At 41.6% G+C, this 16,711-nt stretch overlaps 1 protein-coding gene and 2 non-coding genes across 8 annotated transcripts in view; 1 reads left to right on the plus strand and 2 right to left on the minus strand.

Moving 5' to 3' along the window:
* Positions 1–16,711, plus strand: part of igsf9bb (immunoglobulin superfamily, member 9Bb) — a 109,320-nt gene that overhangs the window by 12,233 nt on the left and 80,376 nt on the right. The window lies entirely within an intron of this gene.
* trnae-uuc (transfer RNA glutamic acid (anticodon UUC)) lies at positions 702–773 on the minus strand. The gene has a single exon. It is a non-coding gene; the product is annotated as a tRNA-Glu (tRNA).
* Positions 785–903, minus strand: LOC114793255 (5S ribosomal RNA). Its single transcript, XR_003750234.1, has one exon. It is a non-coding gene; the product is annotated as a 5S ribosomal RNA (ribosomal RNA).

Raw genomic sequence — 16,711 nt, forward strand, 5'->3', positions numbered from 1 at the left:
CCTCCAAAGGTAAGATGAGATGTATGGCCAAGGATAAGATGAGATGTTTTCACAGCACAAGCCACAGATAATCGATTGAAGTAAGAAATTGGCGCCCACGTCAACATCTAAAATTTAGTTGTTTCTCAAACAATTTTTGCATTGTTTTAGTGTGCATTATCCTGGTGCAAGAGGGCACTGATATGTGGTTTTTATGTGGTACAGCAATATTTAGGTTGGTGGCATGTGTCAAAATAACATCTACATGTATGCAGAGGGTTTCCAGTACAACACAATCCAAAGTATCACACATCTTGTCTTCTTCCCATGTGAATCCTGGTGCCATGTCTTCCTAGGTAAATGGTGCACCACATGATATAAAAGCAATTTTGATTCATTCCACCAGGTCCACCTTTGTCCATTGCTCCGTGGTCCAGTTCTTTTGCTCATGGGCTCAATTGTAGGACCTCAAAGTGAAGTGATTGTCACATGTGATACACACGGTGCACACAGTGAAATTTGTCCTCTGCATTTAACCCATCACCCTGAGTGAGCAGTGGGCAGCCATGACAGGCGCCCGGGGAGCAGTGTGTGGGGATGGTGCTTTGCTCAGTGGCACCTCAGTGGCACCTTGGCAGATCAGGATTCGAACCGGCAACCTTCTGATTACGGGACCGCTTCCTTAACCGCTAGGCCACCACTGCCCCTAAACCTTACAAACTTTCCCTGACTGGGAATCGAACCCAGGCCGCGGCGGTGAAAGTGCCGAATCCTAACCACTAGACCACCAGGGACCCTTAGTTAAAGCTTACAGCACCTGGTATTCCCAGGCAGTCTCCAATCCAAGTACTTACCAGGCCCAAGCCTTCTTAGCTTCCGAGATCAGACAAGATCGGGCGTTCTTCAGCTGGTATGGCCGTAAGCAAAGACCTTTTGGTGGTGGACTTCAGTCAGCATAGGCACCCTGAACTGCATGTCCACACACAACAGAAACAGCCCAGTATAACATTTTCATCAATTTTAACTACATCTTTTATTTGATTGGACAACAGATGCTTCTCGTCTGCATCGTACCTTGGACCACTTTAGGTAGATCTTGAAAATTCCAGACTGGGAACATCCCACAAGAGCATCCCACAAGTTTTGTTGATGCTATGATCAAGCATATAGTCATTACAGTTTGGTTAAAACTGGTTCCAAAATCTTGTTCAATTTCCTGCCTAATATATCCAACCCACCTCCAGGTGCCACTGTAACCAGATAATGTTATTCATGTCACCTGTTATAAGCTTGTGGCATCACCTTGTTGGTGTGTAAATACATATTTTGGGTCCTGTTATGAGAGAAATTAAACTCTTTGGAGCGTAATAAGACATCATAAGGTTGCAGTGCAGCGGTACTATGTAGGCCATGCACTATTCCTTTTTTACTCCTAACCTAAATTTACTGTGAAGCATCGACTCGGCACTCAAATTCAGTTGAGCTTTGGAGCGTTGAGGACAAACATTACACTAACTGTAGAGGTTATGGAGGTGGCAGTGGCAGATCGATTCCCTACAGAAGCTCTTTGTCTGGGAGAAACCCTTGCCACGGTGGCAGCTCCGTTGGGTGGAGAGCTTTGAGAACTGAAGTGGCTGCTGGCAGCGGATTTTCTGAACCGTCACTCACAAAGTGGGAGTGAAAGAGTATGATGGAGAGAAAAGGAAGACAGATATATAAAGAGAGTGGAAAGAGAAAGAGACAAGAGGACAGAGATGGAGAGAGGGGAGAGATGAATGGGGGAAAGAAGGAGGCATAGATCAGAAAGTTGAGATCTGTTCTGGGCATGTGAAGTTGACTGGTCCTCTTTTCCTTCTTTTTACTATCTGTTTATCTGGCATTTGTGTGCTTGTGTAGGAATTGTAATTTGTTTAGGCTGTTGTGTAAATATGTGTGTATATATTTAAAATATGCATTTGTATATGCTTTTAAAAACTTCCTCTCCTTTGAAGGCCTTCTAAAGACCCTAGCATGTGACTGACACTGGAAAAAAGATTACATACTTTACATACCCTAGCTCTCCTCCATGTCAATGCTAAGTTGTTTTTTTTCCCCTAAAATGCTCTCAGTCCATTCATCCTTTAGTGCAGATCAATTCATATCCATCTCCCTTTTTTCTCTCTCACCCCTCAACCCCCTCCCCTTCGTCCCGCCGTCTGTGTTATGGATCTATGTGGAATTAAATGTATCAGTCGCCATCTGTCTGCCACAGAATTCATCACAGCCTGGTATGAAGGTGCGGTTGGAGGTAGTCTGTCCGTCTGTCTGTCTACCACCTTTGATTCGATTTCTAACCTGTACAGTTTAACAACGAAATCAGCTAGATGGAAAAGCATCAGTCTTCTCTTGTAGGAGTCTATCAGCATCACACATATGGCAGTTTTTGTTCTGTCTATCTCACCATCTATCTGTTCAGATTAGTTTGTTCAAAGGTCAAGGCTACTGGATTGTCCCTGACACAGAGCAGGATATTGTTGTTATTATTGTCATCATGGTAACATCGAGTAAACTTTTCAGTTGATGTAACACTGTGATCTTCCCAAGACATCGACTCACAACCATGTTTTAGAACAGAGAGCTTTCAAACCACCATAAGCCACAGAGCTGTGACAGCACTGTCTAACACACTGTTTTCATGCCTGCATATGGTTTAAGGATGGTGCTGTTGTGAGTGGGTGCATGTTTTGTGTGGGTGTGTGTTTGTGTGCTCATGCTGAGCATGTGTGAGTAGGCTCATATTGTGTGTGGGTGTGTGTGTGTGTTCAATAACGACCTGTTGCCATCTCGACTCCTTCCCTCTCATAAATGTAGGCCATTAACAATTGGGACTGGGTCTGCTGTGCAACTGTAATGTGCTGGGGTGAATATGAAAACCTCTATTCTTTACCCTTACCCCAGAAACACAGAAATGAACAGTCATCCAGCTATACTCCCATGTCAGTGTGTGCTGGCTGTAGTCTGAGGACACAGTAATGTGATCGCAAAAAAGACTCTGGGCTGCTCTGATCTGGTTAATGTACGTCTAGCTAATCCCACTTCCTCTGGCCACTCTTTTTCCAGTACCCTTGTGTGCAGCAGAACAGTGCTCTGTACTCGAAGAGCATGCAGTGGGAAGGTGGAGGGCACGTAGGCTGGGAATAGCTGTCAGATATAAATAGAGAGATGTATTACCAGCAAACCAAATTGGAGCCTATATTCAGTGTATACACCGGCCAGCCAGATTTTTATTGTATGGACATAACAGTTCTGAGCCATGTTGCCTGATCCTGCTTAGATGCGAACATGCTTATCAATAGGGGCAGTGGTGGTCTAGCGTTTAAGGGAGTGGCCCCATAATCAGAAGGTTGCCGGATTGAATCCCAGTTGTTTGGTTTCCTTGAACCACATTTGGAAGGTACTAAACACTGTATGCAAAGGACACCGTCCAAGAACTGCTGTTTCTGAGGTGGTTTGGCCCAGTTATTTAGGACCACAGTAGGACCCCTTCCACAGTCTCACAGATTTATACTCCTTCCCATCTTCCAACCAATTCTTAAGTATGTCAAGTAGATGTGGCCTCACACCTCCAAGGATGTGAGTTTGAATTCTGGCTTAAACCCTGCATGTGTGGAGCTCACTGCAGGTTTCCTCTGGGATTTGAAAAAAATTTAGTAAATGTAACACAATTAATATGTTTCTTTTGTAGACATTTTTTAGTCAAGTACATTTAACTTGATTATCGACAATGTTGAACATTCTACATTCTTCCACATTCACTGAAAGTGACTTAATTGAAAACCCGAAATCAATTTAATCATGTTTGCACCACCGGAAATGGAAAACGGTCTGTGTTCAGTCTGCGCTGACGTCTGAACATCTGCTGACAATTCCAAAGCGTCACACAGGTGTATGATACCTTAATTGAAAAGTGAAAGTGAAGTGATTGTCAGTTCACAGCACAAGAAATGATGCACACAACGAAATGTGTCCTCTGCTTTTACCCTTGGTCAGCAGTGGGCAGTCATGACAGTCACCCGGGGAGCAGTTTGTGGTGCTTTGCTCAGGGGTACCTCAGTTGCACCTTGGTGGATCGGGATTCGAACTGGAAATCTTCTGATTACAGGGCCACTTTCTTAACCACTAGGCCACCACTCCTTCCGATTATCCCCGATTAACTATTGTATTTGAAAATATCATGTGACAATGTAGAAAATTTATAGGATGCAACGTATCAAGGCATTGATAATCGTAATCTTATTGAATCGAGAGACCTGATTGTTTCTTACCAACTCTAAACCTGACTACAAGTAGTAAGGAAAGAATCAACAAGATTTGGTCAACTCCAAAACTTCTACATGCAGAACAGAGCAATCAACTTTAATATGAAATTAAAAAAACCCAGAGAGCTCCATGTTTGTCATGATGGTGGGTAAATCAGGGGTGACTCTTGCTCCCCATATGGGTTCAATTTAATTATAAAAATCTGGCTAAAATGTAACACAAGAAACGTGACATGATGTAAATTGATTAAATAACATTTTTGTCCATTATCAAATTTATTTTCTGAACCTGAACTCTACACTGCTGGAAACCTCTTAATGGACCGTTTGTGTCTACAAGGTTGGTAAAAATGCTGGTGAGGGTTTTTATCCTATGGACCTGGATTATCCATGCCTGTTTGTGTCTACAATGTTGGCAAAAAATCCTGGTGAGGGCTTTTACTCTTTGGACCTGGATTACCTGCCTTTACTACATCGATAGCATTGGAAAAGAATTAAACAAGATGGTTACTGGTGGCACACACTGTTTGGGTATGGAAATGTTAGCAAAGGTTGCTGTGATCAGTTTGAGCACACCTTCCTGGTGAACTAATAAGTGGCTATGGCTGTAAAAAGCTTACATGTCAAAGAAGATCTATTCTCACTCTTCATAAAATTATTATAATAACACAGAAAAATACGAAGATCTCTACATGACATAAGTAGCTAATTGTTACACATACAGTTGGATTAGCTAATAAATATCTAGTTCCAGAAGCCTAGTAACAGATATTTTCAGGAACACAATACCTTTGAGTGATGTAAGCATTAATAAATCAAGTTGACGCTAAAGTTGAAAATCTCAATCAGTCAAAGTGCTAAAATTAAGTTGACATTACACAATAAATTGGTATTAAGGAACTGAATATTATGTTAAAACAATATTACATGAGTTAAATATTTAGCTTTGAGGAGTAAAAAATAACTGAGAAAACATTTATGTCAGCACAATGTTGTCCCGGGATGGGCTCCTGCAGCCATGACCCTGAGTAGGACCAAGCGGCTTCTGAAAGTGAATGAGTGAGTGAGAATTAATGCCCTCTGAACGCCATATGCATTTTTGCTTGATTTTTTTTCGCATTGTTCAATTGGTGTTTCACCAGCGTTTGCTTGAAGCTGTTTAATGCTCATCACTGTTTAACGTTCATCAGGATTTTGTCAGAAATTGAGGGCTAGAAAGCGTAGCATTAATTTGACGCCACCCAAGCGTGCATCTGACCGAACGCTGGTGCTGAACACCCGTGTGGACTCTTTGATTTGCTCCAGTGAGCAGAAAAACTGTCTGTGTTCAGTCACCTGACGCCACGAGCCCCTGGAAAATACCGGGTTACGACATCTGTGTGAAGGAGGCCTTAAGTAGTTCCTGCAGATAAATACTGGGATGAATAGATGGTTTTGGCAGTTCTTCTGTTGTGTTCTGATTGACTGTAGGCTTCACAATCTACGTATCTGGCAACACTGCTTACTTTGTGTGTATGGTATATTAACAGAGCAGTAATTGACTAGAATGAGGATGTAGTGTTCAAAAGCTGTCCGCCATCCCGATGGGCACTGCCCTTTGTTCATAAATCATTATTCATCTAGGTTCATCTGGGTGACACTTAAACAAAAACGGCTGGGTGGGCAGCTAGTTGCCCCTCTTCAAGAATCATATAGATTCTGCTTTCTTGTTGCGTCATGCTGGCTGGACATGTCGATGAAGAAGGACGCATATGCACAACGTCACAAAACAGGGGTTTAATACATGATGAACAGGATGGGGAAGACATCCAGTAACAAGTTACACTTAACAATGACCTGACGGTGAACAGACACGAACAGGGCAGCTTTATACACTCAGACACAGGTGAACACGATCAGGAAACATATCACAAGACAAACGAGTAACTCCTGCCAGACCATATCATGACAGTTTGCATTTATTTCTACAAACCCTCTGCAAAATCTCTTTAAATATAGTTCATTTATTTCACCAAATCTAGCCTCAAGATTTTTGAGCAGCTTTTGATCTCATGCTTGTGTGAAGGCCATTGTTGGAGACTCAGCTATTATCACCTTGGTGCTGACATTTCCCGGTGTGTTTAATGCTGTGCTTGGCCAACTGAAAGCCAGCCAGAGGATATCAGATCAGTGTGTGTGAGTGGTCTGTTTTAGTGTTCTCTTGCTCTTCTTTTCAGTCCTGTGGTTTGACCTCATTATGATGAAGTTGAGGAGGCAACAGCTGGACTTGAGCCGAGGAAGACGATTAACCTTGGCTCCAGGAGTGATGCCAGTGTCCTTTTTAGACATGTTCTCAGCAGCCTTTGACCTCTTTTAAAAAACTTAATCAGCAAGAACATCGGATATTTCCTTTAAATGTACAGAGGGAGCTTGCTTTTAGCCATTAGCCTTGTGTTCTCACATCACAGGTAATAGATGATGATTGTGGAGATCTGGGACCATCTGTCTGTCAACAGGTATGATTTCTAATTTCTGTTTTGTTTGACTGTGTATATGCAGTATATGTGTATATCTGTGTATATCTGGTTTATAGACAGCCAAAGGCTACACTTTCAGGAATTTTCAGAATTTGGCATGTAGCCTCATCGCAACCTCATTGACCTTGTTCCCCTCAAACTAAGAAGACATGGATCCAGACTTGGTGTCTGAGGTTGACGTGTGTGTGCATCTGAGTGAGACTGTTGGAGATTAGTAGATGCACTCTCCATTGAGGAAAAGTTGCATGATAAGGGGATTACATGTGGTTTATAACAGTATAGCATTTGAGCCCTGCGTCCTCAGACCTGCGCCCACCAGACCCCCCACATTCACAGTCTCATTTATTTGAGTGCATTCTTCTTGCTTGTTGTCAGGTTTGCAGTTGTTCCGTGGGCCAGTTGCCAGTGAGTTTTCCCGTAGCCTGCTGATGAGGCAACCTTTATTGCTTTCAGCATAGCCAGACCATGTGCCTTTGTGTGTGTGTTATATGAGTGAATGAACAACTCATGTAATAATCATGAATGTAACCCAGCGCTACACCTGTGAAGTGATGCCCAGTGACAGGTAGATGATTAAAATAGGCATGTCCGTATTTGCCCCTGGAAAGATTGTGTGGTACCAGAACTGATGACGTAGACCAACTTCAGGCTGTGCAAAAGCATATCAAAAGACTGTTTTAGAAGAGGCAAATGGTAAATATCACCAGCATTGCTTAACCACTTGATCTCCTGGATTGACTGTTGGATTACCCCTTTGTTGTGATGATCGGATTTACTGCTTCTCACAAATGCTGTCTTATTCTTGTTCACTCTTCCTGGAATATCCCTCTGGCTTTGATTGCATCTGCTGCTCAGTTTCTGTGCATCTGATCACATCTTTGCATTGTTACTGTTTACTTGTGCACTGACCCACCTGTCTCTGTCTATGTGTTTTTGACTGTGCTTGTATTTACAACCAGTGTCCCTATGAATACATTCAGTTTTACCCAGAGGTGGAAAAAGTACTGAAAAAATGTAATTAAGTAAAAGTAGCTTTTCATGCTTATATTCTATTAAATAAAAGTACCCATCTAAAAATCTACTTCAGTGAAAAAAGTACTTAATTTAGAATGTACTTAGACTAAATATTAATTTTAATTACTTTGTGTAAAAAAGAACTAGTTATAAATCCAATCCAGCACTAGTTGTTTTATTCAACTTTTAGGCAGTATAATGTACAAACTATGTTCAGACCACCCCATTTTAAAGATTTAAAGGTCCCATGGCATGAATTTTTTTTTTACTTATGTAGATCTGAAGTCTCTTTTCGAAACTCAGCCTTAGTGCAGCATTACAGCCACTTTGAACTAGTCCTTCAATGAAATTTCCCCAGGAAACACCATTTCTATGCTAATGAGGAGGAGAGTGGCCTATAGAAGTGCAAAGGCATTCACGTAAATGACGTCATGAACTCTATTCACCAACCACAATGTTTGACAAAGACAGGAAGTCGTGTCTTTCCTGAAAAAATCAAATGATCCCACTGGTTCTTCAGAGGCTTGTGTGACGGAGCTAAAAAATACATTTATGATCATTAAATAGGGGTGGTAGTAGCCTAGGGGTAACACACTTGCCTATGAACCAGAAGACCCGGGTTCAAGTCCCGCTTACTACCATTGTGTCCCTGAGCAAGACACTTAACCCTAAATTGCTCCAGGGGGACTGTCCCTGTAACTACTGATTGTAAGTCGCTCTGGATAAGGGCGTCTGATAAATGCTGTAAATGTTAATGTAAATGTCCAATAACAAACTTTGCTCGTTTGTAACCGAGTAGTGGGTGAAGCAAATTTTTTAAGGGAGGGGTGTGAAATTCTCAGGGCGGGCAGAGAATGAGACATGGAAGGTAACCTTTCCCTGTATGATGTCATAAGGCACCAAATACCAGAACTCGTATTAATGTTAAATTATTTCACAAAGTGAAATTTTCACTTCATGGGACCTTTAACACTAGAAGTCCCAGAGATTAGTCATTTGGCTTTTCTACCTCTAAATCCCACAGGATAGTCAATTGACTAGAAGACTTTTAACTAATATCCTTAATCACCTGTGAACAGATGCTTTTGTCATGTAAACCAGGCGGGGCCATGCTGAGCCACTTTAAGGACACTTGTGTTTCACTTTGATATCTTAGTGAGAAATTGACACACATGGGTTTTTTTCCTTTGTTGAAGAGATTTATTGATAAAAACCGTACAAAATAAAATAAACAACAAACCAATCATTTGTACAAATATTTACAAATAATAATAAAAAGTGAGTGAGTACATTTCAGCAATCACTCACAATCTTGGCACCGCCATGCCATCTCCCGTCTGCATTTACCGCATGTGTATCTGGAGCAGTGAACACATCACACAGCAAAGTTGGTCACAAAAGTGCCAAATTCTGAACTGTATGGTCCAACTAAAACATTACAATAAAAAAGAGAAAATAAAGCTAAAATCAAACAAAGTATCCGAAACTGTGAAAATGTTCAACAATTCCTTATGAACAAGCTGTGCTTTTTGTTTCTTTCTATAGCAAACATAAATCATATTATTTGACTGTAAAGCTCTTGTTCAGTTTCAGCAATGTTTGGGATACAAAATGCATATATACAGGCTAATCTACCACATGCTTTCGCAAAGTTTATGTGGACGTTGTTCTGACAACTACTTGTTCTCGACGTGTTGAATTTAGCCTATAGACATTCAGCATTGAAAAACTGATGCTAATTATCCGGGCAACATTTTCTTGAGTAAAAGTAAAATTGTCTATTTCAAAACCAACTTAGAAAATTACAAATTACTAACAGAAACTACTCAATTAAATTACTCAAACTACTCAATTAAACTACTCAAACTTCCTTAACCACCTAGCGGTTAGCGGTTAAGGAAGCGCCCCGTAATCAGAAGGTTGCTGGTTCAAATCCCGATCTGCCAAGGTGCCACTGAGGTGCCACTGAGCAAAGCACCGTCCCCACACACTGCTCCCAGGGGACCTGTTTTGGCTGCCCACTGCTCACTCAGGGTGATGGGTTAAATGCAGAGGACAAATTTCACTGTGTGCACCATGTGCTGTGATGCTGTGTAACACATGTGACAATCACTACACTTTACTTTACTTTATTTCAGTAAGGTGAGTAATTCATACAAAATGCAGCAGCACGACTGATCTTCAACCTTCCCAAATTCTCCCACACCACCCCTCTGCTACGTTCCCTCCACTGGCTCCCAGTAGCTGCACGCATCAGGTTCAAAATACTGATGCTGGCCTACAAAGCCAAACATGGAGTAGCACCATCCTACCTCACAGCCCTTATTACACCTCACACTTCACCTCGTATACTCCGAGCCTCCAGTACTGCTCCCCTGGTCCCTCCATCTCTGAAGGTAAAAGGAAAACATTCATCTAGACTCTTCTCCGTCTTGGCCCCTCGGTGGTGGAATGAACTTCCCCTCGAGGTCAGAACAGCTCAGTCACTGAGCACCTTCAAACGACAGCTCAAGACCTTCCTCTTTAAAGAATATTTAGATTCACTTGTAACTTTTCTTATTGTTGAACTTGTGTACAGAATCTACAACAGAGTGAATAAAAAGATTGTATTCATAGTTGGGGTCCTAGTGAACCGGAATCGACCTCTTCATCGATGGTAACTTGAAAGCACGTTGTAAGTCGCTCTGGATAGGGGCGTTTGCCAAATGCCGTAAATGTAAATGTAAATGTAATTGTAATTTCCAACACTTTCCACCTCTAGCTTTAACCAAAATAATATAATTGACCCATTTGCTCTGTCTTGTGTGTCTCTGTCTCTGTGGGCATGGGCTTCTAATTACTCAAGTCTTACATTTTTTTGCTTATGTGCAGTGGAGGTCTAGCGGGTAAGGAAATGGCCCCGTAATCACAGCACTGCTGGTTCAAATCCCGATCTGCCTGTCATGGCTGACCACTGCTCACCAAGGGTGATGGTTAAAAGCAGAGGACACATTCCGTTGTGTCACCGCGTGCTATGCTGTGTTTCACAATGACAATCACTTCACTTTCATGTTATGCAAATGTTTGTTGTTTTGCAGTACTTTATTATTACTTACAACTGATTCAAAGGTTGCTGAGTGTGCACCACTGTACATCAGCACACTGCTGTAATATGTGCACTGCAAATACTTTCTGGTTTTATAAATCTACTTGAATCAGACAAGATTATGTTTCTTGAGCTGATGTCATGAATACGAATGTATCATGAAATTCCCTGATCATATTGAATATATATTGTTCCTCTAAAGGTTAAATTTTTACCCCTTCACCTCCTGTTAGATGCTAAAGTGTTTAAATAGTCTTTGCAATTGATTATTAGGGTGGGCTGTGGTGGTGGTGCTTAGCAGTGAAATGACTGAGCTAAAAATCCATCAGCCTGGCTACTGGAATGACTAAAGATGTTGTGTCTATTGACAGTCCTGTTGAGCCAAGAAATTAATTGGGCTGTGCATATAATCACTGTGGTCATTGGGGTCTCATTGAATATTTAGCAGAATCCTTTTAATAGTTCACACACTGTGATTTAGGCTATTGTTACCACACACAAAAAATACATTATTGTAAAAGATTGTTTTGGATGCATCAAGTTTTCCATATAGTTACATTGAACAGAGATTGCCATCCTTTGAACATGCAATACTTTGCTTTCTTGAGTTAGTATTGAGTCAGGCACTAACATGATTATTGCATCAAACCATTGACTCCTGGCACAGACTACAGCTGATGTCCGCCTGCTAACCCAGTGATGGAAATAAGGTGTGAGCCTCAGAGGTATTGGCCAATCTGGATTTTACTTATATGTCTCCCATCTGGAGCAGAGATTAACCTCCACTCCCATCACAGCTCTGTCACTCAGCAGCTGCTGGATATTGGATAGAGAATTGTGGCTACTTGGCCAGTAAATCACACAATGCACATTCATATGGGCATTGTTTGACATTAAAATGCCTGAAGCATTTGGTAACAGGCACTGCTTTAAAGTTTTTCATATGCTTAATTTGCACTCATACATTGTAAAACCCATGTCTACTAGGCTTTTCCTATACACACACACAACAAGACATTAATAAATAAATATATAAAACTGAACAAATAAAGAAATCATTTAATTTCAGACAGAATTTCATGCGGACATAGATGAAGCAGGAGGGGAGGCCAGAGGACTGGGGTTGCTAGTGCGATGGCTGCAGCCAGGATGCAGCGAGGGAGGGGGACCATGAATGGACGGGTTCCTGAGCACGTGTAAGTCCTTGTGGGTTGTGGTTGCACACAGGGTAAAGTGAAACGTGTCCTCTGCATTTAACCCATCACCCTTATTGACCAGTGGGCAGCCATGAAAGGCGCCTGAAGAGCAGTGTGCGGGGAGCTCAGTTTTGAGCTTCAGGGCAAAGGCTGTGAATACTTATGTACATGTGATTTTTTATTTTTAATACATTTGCCAAAACCTCAAGTAAGCTTTTTTCATATTGTCATTATGGGCTGTTGCGTGTACACTTCTGAGGTAAAAATTAATGTAATCCATTTTGGAATAAGGCTGTAATGTGGGAGAAGGAGTTTCTGGATGTGTCACGTTCCTAAGTCTAGGGGTCCACGGTTACACACACAACAAAACAAATCATACAAACAGTACTTTTATTTCAAATGAGCTAACAGGTACAATAAAACAGTGGCCTCAGCATATCTAACTAACATCAGTGCAGCCTGAAGGATGGGATTGTCCAGCGGGGATAACTCAAACACACACAAAACGAAATGGGCACATAAACACACACAAAGCACAAACAGGCTAATAACAAAGGGGTTTATCACACAAAGCAACAACACACCCGAATGCGATCCCCAAGGGAGCTCCATGAGATCTTCGTGGACCCTGGGGACCTCCCGAACACCATCTGAAGTCACTTTATACAGGTGGAGGGGCCCAATAGGCAGATGGTAGGTGGAGCTGGCAGGCTTCAACTCCTCCCACGAAGTCAACCTAAAAGAGACAGCACACAAAAACATAGCCACCCACACAGAACACATGGGAAATACATCCATAGACAAAACAGATGATCTGTGGAAAATTTCAGGATGTACTGTATAAGCGTGTTGTGCAAATAATTGAAAAACACTGAGAAAGAAATAGTTAACTACTTCAGTAGTTAACCTACTTCAACAGTATTGCTTAATATTAGGTTTGAACAACAGCTTTACTCTTCTCCAAAAAAATTCTGCATGATGAAGTGAGGAGGGGCTGCTTGTTGCAATGCCTGTTGAAAATTAGGCCGGTATTTAAATATCGATACCAGTGTTTATTCATATCTAAATTTTGAGATACAATTTTTTTTAGGACATTAATGTCTACCCATATCGCCTTAGTCCTTGTCTGCCTACTGTTGTGTTTATGCCTCAGTCCTTTAGGTGTTGGGGATTTGGTTTTAAGTTTTAACATCAAGCTATTTTATGCCTAAAAGAAGCCCCAAACCCGACAGAATTGTCTGAGCCTAAGCTGGACAAATACAGCTTTGGAGGTTGGCGGTGGAGGGTGTCCAACCTGACAACAGCAGCATGCTTTGCGCTCGAGTAAATAGAGTCTAAGTGTGTAAATAGTTGAATGTAAATAGTTGAATCTTGCATATTGAGATGTGCTTCATCATGGCAGTGTAGGCAGGCGGTTAGGCGCAGTACCAGAGAAAAAACAGCCATGTTGTTGTTATTAGTGATGTGCGATACCACTGATTTCCTTTCTGATCCGATTCACATCAGTATTAACAATACTGATCCAATACCAATACTTTATACAAAAACGCTATATTTGTAAAAACAATAAAAAAGCCTATTTCAAATGATAACTTAATAATGAATGAAGTGAAAGTGAAGTGATTGTCATTGTTATCCACAGCAAGCACAACACACAGTGCACACAATGTGTCCTCTGCTTTTCATATACATTTTATAGCAGTGTGCAGCCATGACAGGCACCCGGGGAGCAGTGTGTGGGGACGGTAATAAACTCAATCGCACCTCAGTGGCACCCTATCTCTGCCACTACTTCCTTTGCTGTGTCTGTCGGTGTGTGAGTGCTACTGGATGCTCATTTCATTGGCTCTGCTTATCAGCATTTCCAGATGTACAATAATTATCATATTTGTACAATACTATTATTCTCGTATGATGTAAGATCAGTAATTCCAAAAATTCCATAATGGACCTTTGTTTAATGGTTACGTTATTTTACATTTACAGCATTTATCAGACGCCCTTATCCCTTATCCAGAGCGACTTACAATCAGTAGTTTTCATCTGGCTGTGCAAACATACTTAGCTTGTTAATGTGCAGTCGTCTCACTTGCCTCAGCAGCCAATAAATGCACAATGTAACACATTGGTGTCAAACTCTCGCTCGTTTAATATAGATCTGTTATTTAAAAAAAGCGCTAATAACACACAAACTACAGATCCCATTATGCAGTGCTGTAGTCGCCTTGCCGAACAAGTTGTGATGCGCAAAGTAAACAATGATGAGTGGTTTAAGCGCGAAATTGCATGGTGGAGATGCAGTTACCAAAGATGCAAAGTTTAGTATAGGCAACATTGGCATCAGAATTATAGAAATGCCTGTGAGAAAGACCATAGTTTTTAGACAGAGGCATTGCAAAGAGCAAAGTCTAAATGGAAATTGTGTGTGTATCTGGCAACACTGCTGCATAGTCACGTGCAACATCAAAAGGGGGAGTGGGATCACATGTATCTGTCAGAGGCTAGTGTGACATCTAGGTGGTCCTGGGCTAATGACATGTGCGCTGGGTCCTAATATCAGTCTTTCCCACACCCCCGTGTCCTGCATTACGATTTTTTGTGCTGCAAGTGTCTTTAGATTCATGTTTCCAGCAATTGGGCTGTGTATGTTTTTGTTTATTAAAGACCACGTTCCCTCAAGATGTCGAGCTTCTGTGCCTCCCTTTCCTCCTGGCATGGCATCACAGCGAACTGTTGTTTCTTTCTTCTGATAATCAAAACACTTCACCTAAACTGCCTCATCCCGTTGGGTACGGGCAGACAAGTTTAGCTCCACCCTCTGTAGGGTTCGCCTGTCCTGCATTGTGTTATTCTCAACCTTGTTCAGCGGGCCCTACAGAGGGTGGTTCGATCAGCTGAGCGCATCATCTGTACCAAGCTCCCTGACCTTCAATCGATCTACAGCAAGCAGTGCTGGACCAGGGCCAGGGAGATAGTGAAGGACCTCAGCCACCCCAACAATGGACTCTTCTCTCTGCTGCGATAAGGGAAGCTCTTCCGCTCCCTGAAGTCCAACACAGAGAGAATGAGGAGGAGCAGGCTATACGAGCTCTCAACTACATAGGACAGAACTCTGATACACTCCAGCACTTTAAACCACTTCTGGACTCAATTTGCACAAATTTTCATTTTACTTTCACTTTACACATTTGCACAGCTTCACCCTACCTGTTACACATATTTTATGTTAAAAACATAAAAGTGTAATATTTAGTTATGTTTGCAATATTTGCATATTGGTTTACATTTACAGCATTTATTGGCCTTATCCAGAGCTTACAATCAGTAGTTACAGGGACAGTCCCCTCCTGGAGCTACTTAGGGTAAAGTGTCTTGCTCAGGGACACGATGGTAGTAAGTGGGATTTGAACCTGGATCATCTGGTTCATAGGCGAGTGCGTTACCCACTAGGCTACTAGCACCCTTGGTTCATTGTATACTTGCAATATTTGCAATACTGTGGTCTATAGCAGTAGCTAAATCATTTCACTGCATATCATACCGTGTATGACTGTGTACGAGACAGATAAAATTTGAATTTGAATTAGAAATTTGAAAATGAAACACAAATGAAAACGATTTAGAAAAATAGCCTTTATTCCTATATCACGTGTTAATGTAAGGTTACTAGAGCTTCTGGATTTTTCCCAGGTGATTATATGTGGCCACAATGGAAATGCTGGCTGCCCTTCCATTCTCTGTTCTGTACTTAGACTGTATAATGCATGCATGCAATTAATTATACACACAAGTCTTCCATATTGCCAACTCTGCCTGGTGGAAGCTCACAATTAAGTGATTTTCACTCATTATAATCTAAATGCTTGGCCTTTGTTGTTCGTATTAACAGGGACAAGGCAGTCATTTGCCTTTCCGATGCCGAATCCTGAGATGGTGTCTCTACAAGGGCAAATTAAGCCCAGCCTTTTTCACAATGATCCCAGTTCCCTGAAACCACTGCGGTGTTGAGTTCGTCATGAGCAAAGTGAAACCTGGCCTGTCAACAAACGATGGTCTCACAGCTCGAGGCTTTTCTCTAAATGTGCTTGCTACTGTCTTAATTTGTAAATGCTGTCAACGGTGACCTTAGCATTTCCTAATCACGTTAACAAGAGCAGGGTTGTACTCAATACAAAATGCCTCAGTGAGCAGAAAACAGCCTGCGGCACATGCTGACTCTAGAAAAGATTTATCACTAACAGTTTTATAAGCAGGTCAGTTTTATTAGCAGATCAACTAAAGTGTCTTGCACAAAGACACACTCACACTCCAAAAAAAAAGAAAAAACTTTAGTTTGATGGAATCTTATCTCTGGCAGTCCGAAACTGTGCAAGTGTAATGAAATAAAGTGGATTAGGCCTTGTGTTGAAGAAAGCGGATTAAACCAGCAGACGCGCCCTCGCTATTCCCGAGGCTTCCTCATAGCCAGACATATTTTCACAGTCCCCCACCAGTAAAGACAGTTTTTATGCAAACACAAAAATTCAGGGCAAAATAGAAAGTTCCTGATTGTAAACAAACATTTTCTCATGTCTCACGTGGTTCATGATCGCACGATAGCGCAGCAGCCTAATGGTCAAAGAC

This window comes from Denticeps clupeoides, chromosome 6 (assembly GCF_900700375.1).
Source record: "Denticeps clupeoides chromosome 6, fDenClu1.1, whole genome shotgun sequence".
NCBI classification, from domain to species: Eukaryota; Metazoa; Chordata; class Actinopteri; order Clupeiformes; family Denticipitidae; genus Denticeps; species Denticeps clupeoides.